The sequence below is a fragment of the Amia ocellicauda genome, chromosome 6, assembly GCF_036373705.1.
Source record: "Amia ocellicauda isolate fAmiCal2 chromosome 6, fAmiCal2.hap1, whole genome shotgun sequence".
In the NCBI taxonomy this organism is placed as follows: domain Eukaryota; kingdom Metazoa; phylum Chordata; class Actinopteri; order Amiiformes; family Amiidae; genus Amia; species Amia ocellicauda.
This window is the reverse complement of record NC_089855.1, coordinates 45036876-45049559: the sequence shown is the minus strand read 5'-3', so window position 1 is coordinate 45049559 and position 12684 is coordinate 45036876. Positions and strand designations below refer to the sequence as shown.

The window sequence follows — 12684 nt, the reverse complement described above, 5'->3', positions numbered from 1 at the left end:
AAGTGTAGGGACAGGGAGACCCCTTGTGGCCCAGCCTGGTCATCATTACACCTTATGTTATCTGTGAGGTTTTTAACACACACAGAAGACCACAATTATTTCCAGGAACGTGTTGTGTGTGTGGTCCTTGCGGGGGCAGGGGTCTGCTACCCATCCTCTTACTGCGGTTCCTGAGATTTGGCCTAGCTCTAGCGCGATGGATAGGCGCCTGCCTGCTGGTGAGGCAATGGCAAAGGTCAGCAGGAGGGTGGGTACACCATGGCAAGCTGTTCCGTCTCTTGGAGCGTGCCAGCATGTCCTCCACGGACGGCCCAAACGTGAACCTGTGGGAAATGGGGGGCATCCATCAGCCGGGTCCTGTCCATGTCTGGGACCTGCCTCGCCTGGGACAACCAAAGCTGTTAAATTAAGTATGGAAAAAAAACCAATCTTCTCTTCAGCTCTAACCTACAGTGTTCTCTGCTCCTAGCGTGGCCACATCTTTGACTACAGATGGCATTTTGTGTTCTTGCTGAAGTTGCACACTTCTGTAATGAGGGTCACTCAAGCTTTGGAAGGCACTGTGTCAGCCTTTAAATAAAACCTCCATACTGTGTTGTTAATTTCTGTCTGGGAATAACGACTCATAACTGTAGTAAAGAGAATTTGAGTCAACGGGAAGCCTTTTGGAAATACCTTGGGTTATCTCCTGCTGCATTACTGGGGCATAATCAAGCCTACTTATTGTACATCCTAAATAAAGCGCAGAGCTCTTGTATACCAGAGCTCGTTGATCAGGTTAAATTGGCTGTTGCTTTTTCTTTTGTTTATAGTATGCTTTTTGTTAGACTTGGTATGAAGCCTTGTTGCACCAGTGCACCTCACGAGATCTTGAGTTGTGTGCATGACATTTACCTCTGCCTATAGTCAACTGATGGGAAAGAAAGGTTAAAAGGATTTTGTAAGAGAATTTGATATGCTTGGTTTTTCAGTCAATCTAAATAAATAGTTGAACTGAAAACTCATAGTCAATTGGTTTCTCTTTTAAGATTCTTTTTAGAGGGAAGATGTGGTCAAGTCACAGATGTGCAATAATCATTTATTTGTGACAAAAATAGGAAACTAATATCATTCAATTATATTACTGAAAATAAGTAATGTTAAGCTTCTACTGGATTACAGTAAGAAACAGATAATACCCAATTTCTCCTTTCTCCTCACAGGGCAGCTTTAGGTCAGTCTGGTCAGGCAGGAAGTGATGTGTGTCTCTCTCTGTCTCCCTCCAGCTCTCTCTTGTTGTCTTGTTGAAGAATGAAGAGGTTAAGAAACTAATGCCTCGGTTCCACTGGCTTAAGCGTCGTGTCGTGCCATGCCGTCCTCAAACACATCCCAGAGCTTTTATTGCAAAACCAGGCCGCTGTGAATCCCTCTGATGGAGGAGAATCGACTTTGGGTTTGGTTTGTTTCGTTTTAAAAACAGACAGGAAACAGTACGAGCGACACAGCCTGACATGGAGAGGAATTGTGTGTCTATTATTTGTGCTTTACATGATTGTAAACAGCGTAATAAATACACGTTTCTGCTAAGAGATATTAGGAAGAGCTAAACGTGTAGAAAAAACATTATATTCAGACAAGCATGTTCACATAAGAATACGTTTCCATGTACAACAATAATACTAAATAGAGAATATGTATTGTTATTATTATCGTCATCATTTGTGCTAGTATATATGTATTTTGAATGGCACAGCGTGACTCCCTTAATTTATTACTCTTACTACAGATTTGTAACTGCAAACGATACTTTTTGCCATATTATTTATAATTTACTTATCAGAGTCCTTAACCAGGGCAAGTTACAGTTGAAATAAAATACACACGTTTAACGATTAATTATCCAGCTACAATATAGCAGGTTATAATTTAACTGGAGTGTGCACGTCTCAGTCATGGTGTTTATGGACGCATTTATTAAACCAGTCCTTATGTTTTAGAGGGAAACCCAGATCTGCTGTATTTATTTATTCATTAATTTATCTTGTAACTGAATCGTGTTCGCCTTCAAACTGACTGTCTCTGGATTGTCCTGCACACATTCACACACACAGCCTGAACCCCGGCCAGTTATTCATACAGTATTAAGAATATCAGCTGCTATGATCCGATTATTATCCTTCAGTTTATTGTAACTAGTCAGGCACCACACCGGTCCTGTGAAATCAAAGTGTTTAATGCACTCTGATATTAACTGTATCAGTCATTGTTTCTGTACGTGGATTTCTATGGGCTCAAATTAGCGCCATAAGTATCGCATTCAAAAATAAAAATATCGTATTAAAAAAAATGTATCGAAAGCAAAAAAAACAAAAAAACAACGATAGCAAAACTCACCTGCAGTCCCTGTCTTTGCTTGCGATGCTGCAAGTTTTGCTTTCGCTTCCAGTTTCTTTGCATTCAATTTATTTATTTTTCATTTACGAGTTTTTGCAGTTTTGTCATGAGGGCGGGATTAATAGGGAGGTGTGGATCATGGGTCTCCATTGGTCCAGCAGGATTGAGTGACGGTTTTTCCTGACCCAATCAGTGAGCAGGGTGGGCTGCTCTGACAGTCACTCTGCAACACATCTGACGTCACCACTGACTGACCCAGACTGAGAGGTGCAGCTATATGGCCTAGGAATTTAATTATAAACAAAGCATGCTTTTAATAAAAGTTGTGGACAATCGCTTTCTATATATTACATGTGTCATACATGTGTCATTTCATACAGCCTTTATTCTCATCTTTATCAATGGTGCCAGTAATTTTGTAGGTGACTACATATATATATATATATACACTCACCTAAAGGATTATTAGGAACACCATACTAATACTGTGTTTGACCCCCTTTCGCCTTCAGAACTGCCTTAATTCTACGTGGCATTGATTCAACAAGGTGCTGAAAGCATTCTTTAGAAATGTTGGCCCATATGGATAGGATAGCATCTTGTAGTTGATGGAGATTTGTGGGATGCACATCCAGGGCACGAAGCTCCCGTTCCACCACATCCCAAAGATGCTCTATTGGGTTGAGATCTGGTGACTGTGGGGGCCAGTTTAGTACAGTGAACTCATTGTCATGTTCAAGAAACCAATTTGAAATGATTCGACCTTTGTGACATGGTGCATTATCCTGCTGGAAGTAGCCATCAGAGGATGGGTACATGGTGGTCATAAAGGGATGGACATGGTCAGAAACAATGCTCAGGTAGGCCGTGGCATTTAAACGATGCCCAATTGGCACAAAGGGGCCTAAAGTATGCCAAGAAAACATCCCCCACACCATTACACCACCACCACCAGCCTGCACAGTGGTAACAAGGCATGATGGATCCATGTTCTCATTCTGTTTACGCCAAATTCTGACTCTACCATCTGAATGTCTCAACAGAAATCGAGACTCATCAGACCAGGCAACATTTTTCCAGTCTTCAACTGTCCAATTTTGGTGAGCTTGTGCAAATTGTAGCCTCTTTTTCCTATTTGTAGTGGAGATGAGTGGTACCCGGTGGGGTCTTCTGCTGTTGTAGCCCATCCGCCTCAAGGTTGTACGTGTTGTGGCTTCACACATGCTTTGCTGCATACCTCGGTTGTAACGAGTGGTTATTTCAGTCAAAGTTGCTCTTCTATCAGCTTGAATCAGTCGGCCCATTCTCCTCTGACCTCTAGCATCAACAAGGCATTTTCGCCCACAGGACTGCCGCATACTGGATGTTTTTCCCTTTTCACACCATTCTTTGTAAACCCTAGAAATGGTTGTGCGTGAAAATCCCAGTAACTGAGCAGATTGTGAAATACTCAGACCGGCCCGTCTGGCACCAACAACCATGCCACGCTCAAAATTGCTTAAATCACCTTTCTTTCCCATTCAGACATTCAGTTTGGAGTTCAGGAGATTCTCTTGACCAGGACCACACCCCTAAATGCATTGAAGCAACTGCCATGTGATTGGTTGATTAGATAATTGCATTAATGAGAAATTGAACAGGTGTTCCTAATAATCCTTTAGGTGAGTGTATGTAGTTCATAGCCTACACTTATAATAGCCTATTAATGTGTTCACAGCAAACAGAAAAAAGGCAGATATAGTGAAAACTGGAGGAGGGCCATCCCCTGCTACATTTTCACAGGTAGAGTAGTTGGCACTGGCGAACAATAAAGAAAGGCCCATAATGGAGGGGGTCAAGGGGGCAGTCAGTTCTGACCCTGGTGGCAGCTTGATGTCCACCCTTCATGTACAGGGTAATATCATATCAATTGTTTTGATTGCCCAGTTTAAAATAATTGTATGTAGTTCACATGCCTGTACAGTTCAGGGGGATACTATTCATCTGCTCCAGCCACCAGCATGTCCCTCATCTGACTCTCAGGTAGAGGTAAGTTTGGAAATAATTGAGGAGTTTAGTGGATTTATCAATGCTGATATGTTGACACAATTTAACAGCTTTTCTCTTAAATAGTTTTTCAGGAGGACTTGGGTGAGGAGACCATGTCAGCTGTGTCTGACACACATCCAGGCTGACCCATTTAATCATTTGTACTTTCATGTCTATTTAACTGTGACTAACATAGGCTAATACTAGGCTATGTATGGCAAATTGTCATGAGCTGGTATTTCCAGTCATACATCTATTTAATGAGAATGAACCTTCGCATTATTGTCTTTCAGGAGGAGCTAAATCAACCACTCTCCCCACCCATTGCTACCTCCTCTCAGGCCTCACAGAGAACCCAAAGGGTAGCTTTTTCTTTGCTATTAAAATAAATATTCATACTGACAATATGAAACACAAATGATATCGAATCCTGCATGCCATGTTCGTTCTCTCAATGTTTTTTGCTGTGTAGGCTGGATCTGACAATATACTCTATAAGTGTATGGTTGAGCTCGACTGCCAGAAAAAAAGGCTACAAATAAAAAAACTGGAAATCGAAAAATTGGAACATGACAAAAAGGTATTGGTATACATTGACCATTGCTATACAGTGACCATTCATGAATATGTGTCTACCATCTGTAACTTTTGTTTTTTTAATTTTCAGGAAAGGGAGAATGCCAATAAATAAATACACATATCAACAAAGAATGTTTTCATGTGTCTCTTCTTACTGGGTGAAAAATTGATTTGTGATGGCTTCTCTGACGACTCTTCCTGTTGGGTGATCCAACATTACTGGGTCCACTACATCTGGTGGCATCGGCAGCTGGCAAGGTGCTCTTTCTTTTCTAATAGTGGCAATGTTATGGAGCACCACACATGCTGCCACCACCTCACATGCCCGCTCCACATGCACCCGTAAGCCTTGCAGGCAAGCAAAGCGTGCTTTGATGACCCCAAATGTCATCTCTATCCTGACCCTTGTGTTACTGTGAGCCACGTTATATTTTATTTGTTCCCTTGTTTGTGAGTCAGGATAGGGGGTCATCAGGTAACGCAGACATGGGTAGCTTCTGTCCCCAAGCAGCAGACCATCAAAACGCCCTTTGAACGATAGAAAGAAATTGTCACAATAGAGAATGATGTGTGAAATATAGGGTGTTGGATGTCTTACCTTGTTCAAATCTCTGACCAAGAGTGGATTCCCGAAATATACGTGAATCATGCACTGACCCTGGCCACCTAGCCTCCAGACTGGTCACCATTAAATGGTGATTGCATGTCATCTGACAAAGGAATTCAGGCCATTATAACATATTACCATTGTAAAAAATCAACACCTAATGTGTCTTTAATTGTCTTGAATATAAGTAGAAGTTTTGAGGACAAAATAATGTAGACTAGCCTACATGTCAGATCAAATATGATATGATCAAATACCTGAACATTGATGCTGTGAAATGACTTCCTATTCACATAATCCCCCTCATGTTCTCCCAGGGGTGCTCTAATGGGGATATGTGTACAGTCAATTGCACCAATCACCCTAGGGATTCCTATGGAAAAGAAATGTGTTCTGTATATAGACCCAGCCTATGCATATTAAAAATCGATCAAGTACTTCTAAATTGTGAATTACCTGCGATTGCATAAAAAGCCTCTTTGAGCTTTAGCACACTTAAATGGCCAGGGAACACAACAAATGCATCCAGCAGTTTAGAGAGAGCAAGAGCCACTTTGCGAACTGCACGGCACACAGTATTCTTGCTCAGATGTGCAGCATCACTGATAGAATACATGAAGTGTCCGCTGGCAAAATAACGCAAAGCAAGGCACACTGTCTGTCCAACAGTGAGGGCATCACTCCGACGAGTGGCATTGGAGACGTCTGGCCCTAGAAGCCAGCAAAGATACTGAATTCCCTCCGATGAGAAACGATATCTTTCATAGAGAACATTATCAGGGTAAGAGAGGATTTGCATGGTCTCTAAACACCCTCGCCCTGCGGAATGAGCCACGAACATAACCACAAACATAAACTGCTCGGAGCAGTGTAGAGATGCTGCGTATATTGCCATGACAGCTTACCTTGGGTAAAACTTATCCTCCTTCATAATACGAGTTAACCGGGAAGTTACACCCGACCTCGCAAAGTTACCCCTGAACTTACCTGGATAAGCCAGTTACCTCGCTTCGTAGTACAGCCCTCTAATGTCATGCATCATGTTTTGTTTGAGCAGATTTGTTTACTTCCCCACATGCATTTAATTTAGGCCGCCTTTTCGCCCGCATATGTGACGTACTTAGGCCTCCTAAAACCGCAAATGTGTCTGAAAAAAGCCAGACTAAATTTGAGGCAGCCCAGGGCCGGCCTAATAACTGTGAACAGGGTCTTAGAGTTTGACTGGACTGGTTGTTAACCTGTGGCATGTTATCAATTTTTTCTTTTGTAAAAACCTCTGTGAAACACTCATTTAGAACACTTGCCACATCTTGTTCATTTTCCAAGATACTTTCATTTTTGTCCTTTGGCCGTTTCACTTCCTCCTTTATTGACCTCTTGCTGTTATAGTATTGAAAAAAGCTATTTGCATTAGTTTTAGCTCTAAGAGCTGTTTCTTTTTTATTTCCATTTTCTTTCCTGATCCCTTTCTTAACATCTCTTTGTACTTCTATACATTCTGTGTATTTTGTTTTGTCTATCTTTTTTGTATGTGCTATACAACATTTTCTTTCTTTTGATATTTTTTTGTATACTTCTATTAAATCATTTTGGCCAATGTTTTTTGGTCCTCAATCTCCTAAGTTCTGGTACAAATCTCTCCTGAGCCTCAAGTAGTATATTCTTAAAATATAACCATCCATTTTCAAATGAATTTGTATCCAGTGTGCCCCAGTCTAACACTTCAAAGTTCTGCCTCACACCTTCAAGGTTTGCTTTTATAAAATTGTTTTTAGACTTGGTCTTTTTTTGTGTGTATGCCTCAGCGCTATCCATATTGTGATCACAGTTCGCCACTGGTTCTCTAACTAATGTCGCTCTATTTTGGTCATTTGAAAATATCAAATCAATGCATGTTCTCTCTCTGGTTGGTTCCCTGACAAATTGAGTTAGAAAGCAGTCATATACAATCTGAACCATTTCCATTTCTGCTTCTGTAATCGTAACTGGGCTTTCCCAGTCTGTTTGGAAAGTAGAAATCCCACATTTCCCCCATTATAACAGCCACATCCTTGCTGCATACAGTCCTGATTACATTGTACAATGCAACATCTTTCTGAATATCTGAATCGGGTGGTCTGTAACACACTCCTACTATCTTCCAGATATTTTATTCAAAAGTTTAACCCACAAAGATTCTGTTTCATTAGCAGGATCTAATTTGACTTATTCTGCCTCAATGTCTTTTCTGATATATAATGCTACCCCATCACCTCCTAAACTTTGTGTATCCTTTCAACTTGTATTCATCACCTTTTTCTGTAAGCCATGTTTCTGTCACTCCTACAACATCAAAGTCACACACCAGCACTGTGGCTTCAAAGTCTAACATCTTGTTCTTTATACTCCTGGCATTGAGGTACACACATTTTAGGACTGGTGAACAGGATCTCCTCAGCACCAGTTGCTGCATACCTACTAGCAGTTTCCCTTTGTTTTCTTTCATTAATAGAACTTCTCCCATTGTTGGAGCCCCCTCCCCCCTGGACCCTAGAACAATGGTCCCATTGCTCAGGACCTTAACATCATATACTCTCTTCACCATGCCCACTTAGACACATTACTCATCTGAGTATTGCTGGGGCATCTTTCTGGTCTGGAGCTCAGTTTTTTGTTTTTGTCTTGTATGTACACACTTAAGTGATAATTGACCCAATGGAGCTATCTGGTGTCCAGAATAATTAACCAACTTGAGGGTAGATTTGTGCAACTTTTCTTTCAGTCTGAGATAGTTTTTTTTTCCAATTGTTAACACACTAAAAGTGGAAATTGAGGCACAATTATCAAAACCTGTAACTCATTTACCAGAACCACATCCCAAATCTGCAACACACTGGCACATTTTCTGCTTTCCACTCAGATAGCAATTCTATCACACACGTTTTGCAAAACACAACTCATAATTATCTACATTTGGCACAATCTTCACAAATAAAATCTCTTGTGTACAAATGAAAAGCAACACTGTTCAAAAAGCTCAACTCAATTACCCATTGATCACATCCACTTTTCCCATGTGCCAACACTACTTGTGTAAATGTTCACTTTCCGATCAGACCTTTAGTGTGGATAAAAAGGCCACTGGTGAGGACTCCTGTGTTTGGAGAACAGTGGAAGCAAACTTGGCAGAGAGAGGTAGAAATGGAGGAGGAGAAGGAGACGAATGAACATCATTGGTCAACGCACATCATTGAGGTACCTGGCCAGCACGGGGGAAAATGTCACCATATACACAGCTATGAGCCACAATGGGATCCTCCATCACCATGCCACCCTAGGGCAGGCCATGCCACCCTCTTTTTCAGCCACAGCTATGATGGCCAGGTGATACTGAGCAGCACGTGCATGTTCTCATTTGGGACAAATTGAGTTTCTATTGGGCTGCTCAGTTCCTTGAGTCCATGTCAGTGGTCACAGATTTTGTAGATGTAGACTTTTGTTTGGCAAGTTTCCACACAATGTCAGGTCACGAAGGACGTTTTGACCAATGGTACGGTTCAGTGGCATAGCCAGGAATTTGAAGAGGGGGGCCAAAATGAGGGCAAAAAATAATGATTAATTCACAGCGGGGTGTCTGGCGGGCTTCCCCTAGAAAATGTTGAAAATTAAATACGTTAAATGCGTGATTCTGAGACATTTCAGAGTCGACAAATGTAGCTCAAAATCTCCATGAAATCCATTAAGTCAGGCAGATTTTGACACAAACATTTGATTCACAACCACACATCACTGTGGGACACACCCAGCAAAAAATCACACATCAACCAACATTATGCAGGCAAACTAGGTGAGGTTTCTGGTGATTGTCAGTCAAAGAGATTTATTTCAGTGGAGCTCTGTAATTGAAGTGGGTGAGGATGCACAATTTTCAATTTGTGCGCATGCTAGAAATATGTATCTTCATTGGAAATAAGCTGTTTCCGCTGCTGAGGAGTTTCTAGGTCAATGCAAGTCTCCTGCTGTGACGCCCAAATTCATCAATAACATCAACATAAAATAGTTTGAGGTCCTTATTTATGTACAGGTGTGCTACCCCATAAAGTCGTTCTTCTGTCTCTTAGTGGAGCGCAAATATTGTTTTGGTAGTTGCAGCACTGAATGATCGCTCCCCTGTTGTTGTCATAACTGATATGGTATATGGTATATGGTAACATTACAAGTGGCATAACCCACTGAAATAATCAATACATTGTTAAGCTTTCTGCATCAAAATATCAGCCCAAATAGCCTAGCAGATAACACAGTACTAAGGTGCTTGGAGTGCCTGCAGTTTGTACTTTTTTTGTGTGAAAATTGCCATGGCCCCAAGGGGAGGGGGGGGGGGGCATGGCACCGTTCCCCCACCACCTAAATACACCACTGATAAGGTTCGAACAATTGATCTTACATACAGTAGTACAATGTAGGCCGATGTTTCAATTTGGAAGATTTCTTCAGGGTTTGGGGAAATTGGCTCACTGTTTTGTTGTTAACTCAATCCCAGCTGTAGAAATGGGTAATTGTATATACAAATAATATGGTATAGTGTAACAATTCTAAGTCGCCCTGGATAAGGGCATCTGCTAAGAAATGTAATAATGATTGTTAGTGACCACTCAACAATCGTCTTTAAGAGGAGCCAATATCGGCCTCTTGGTGCTGAAGGACTTAAATATGGGTCACAAAGCTTAATTGAGCAGAACACAATGCCCTAACACAACCTCACTTTGCCATTCCTGGATCAACCTTACAGAGATTGTTAAGGTTAAGCAAAGGGTTAGAGCCAGGTGATCTTGTTCCAGCAACAACAGCCTTGCAGTGAAATGAGGTTTGTATACCCATTGCAACGAAAAAACAGGTGGAGACTAGCTGATCCCCGGTCCAGGAGTCATTATCAAAGGCAGAAACAAGGGCAGGAACACACAGTTTGCACACACAAATGAAGGTCTCAGAATTGTTTCTATACTGAAAGCAAGACTTCACGAAGACTGAAAAGAACAGAGGGATATATATAGAGAAGGCTGAGGGAGCAGATAGCAGAGCAGTGGGGCGCTGGACCAATAGGAGGGAAGAAGGTCAATTAAACTGAAGGCACAGGTGGCTATGGAATGTGATGCCAGAGACAGGATTAGTACATTGGCAACGATGACCTCTGCAGGTGAGATGAGGACATGACAATTGGCATATACTAATATATGAAGTCGGCTATAGAATTTATACAGGGTAATTGTATTATGATTCCATATTGTTAATATAATATTGGATTGCATTTCCAGTAGGGTAATAATTCCTGTACAGTATTCAATATATTCTCAGTTATTTCATAGTATTTAATAAAGCCTTTCAACCGACAATTTGTACACTGGTTCTTATTTTAATTATGATTTGTGTTAGCTGTGGTGTCAATTTCACCAGTGTACACCAGAGCATTATTAATACATTACATTTTATCAATGTCAAAAACAAAAAAGTAAGTATTTGATATGTAAAACAAAATGATTAGTGGTTATGAATAGAGTTATGTGTAGTTCAGTTACAAAAGTTGTCAATACCTTGTGATTTGGCACATTTTGTTCCCCTTAGTATTGTACTATCCATAGTTAGTCCAGAGTTGGAGTAGGACTAAGTTAGAGGGCAGCAGCAGTGATTTTGTGCTTCATTGCAATGGAGACCTTTTTTAGTCCACAGCTGGGAACTAACTTCAGCTGCCAAGTTCGTTGCAATGGATATTTAACTTGCGGACTAGTTTAATACAGAGCTGTGTACTAACCACGAGTTTGTTGCAATTGACTAATTATGACTTATTTTTTAGGGTTTGTATTTCTTTCTTATCTAATTTATTTTCACAGAAGCAACCAAACAAATGTCCAGGCACTAAACAAGGGGACATCAGGAGATTCAACGGAAAAATGAACGAGCTTCATAGCAGCTGAAGGAGAAGGAGGCCACCAGACCTTCAACTGGACACTGTGTTATTGAATAGTTAATCGCCTTGGGGCGGAGGGAGATCATGTGCCGTTTTGGTCCAATCGCATGTAGTTTAGAGTTTCCACTGTACCTCGGTCTATTGCAGCAATCCATTCGCTTTTTACAAGTAAATACGTAGTTTTATATTATTAATGCTCATTGTATTGTAGTTGTAGTAAGTAGTTGTACTTGTTAAGTTGTAGTTTATGTAGTTTTAAGCAAAAGCTATACAGTGCTGTGATGAGATACGTTCAGACACGTTCAGAAAACAGTGCTGAATAGAAGTCTGTGGCAGCCAGACCCAACTCAGTGCTGTGCAGCTGATCCTGTAGTGCATCTGTAGCACAGCCTATTGTATTGAACATTTCAGCAAATGGCACAGAGCAAGCCAGTGATGGCGCAGGTTTTTATGAGTTTTAGTTAATTGTTCATTGTTTATTATAATTTATTATCATTATAGCGTTTGTGTATTTTAATTTGCATTTCAGTGTATTATTTGTATTTGTTTATTTATTTACATTTAAGTCAATTGTTTTATTTTAATAATTTGTTTTTATTATTACAATCTGGTACCTGGAAAGAGTTTTATTTTATTAATCTGGAGTTGAAGTGGTTAAAAGGACAATCAGTGTGTGTGTTTTATATTTAAAAGGATATATATATATTGTATGTTTCAGGAAGATAGGACAATATATTGTAACATATATGTTAAAATATATTTTTATGTTTTTATAATATATTTGTAATATATTCATATATTTTGAAAAATATATCAGTATATTAAAAAAAGCAATAATTTAAATTATTTTAAATATATTGTAATATATTACAAGATATTGTAATATATTTTCCTGGAATATATTGTAACATATTTTAAAATATATATATTTTTCTAATAACATATTTTGAAAAATATATTCTGCATATATTTAATTTCTATAAGGGGTTGAAAGACAGGGAGTGAGAGACAGAGAGAGAGAGAGACATACTATTCAGTTGACCTTGAAGGGAAAAGGTAAATATTTGGTGAAGAATTCATTTGGAACAATATACAGAATATTATAGTTTGCCAATCCAGAAGTGTGATTTTGTCTCTTGTTCTCTTGTTGCTG

The 12684-nt window shown here is 40.0% G+C and overlaps 1 pseudogene; it reads right to left on the bottom strand.

Annotated features, from left to right (window-relative positions):
* Window positions 1-5131: 5131 nt before the first annotated feature.
* Window positions 5132-6518, bottom strand: LOC136751880 (putative nuclease HARBI1; annotated as a pseudogene).
* Window positions 6519-12684: the final 6166 nt, after the last annotated feature.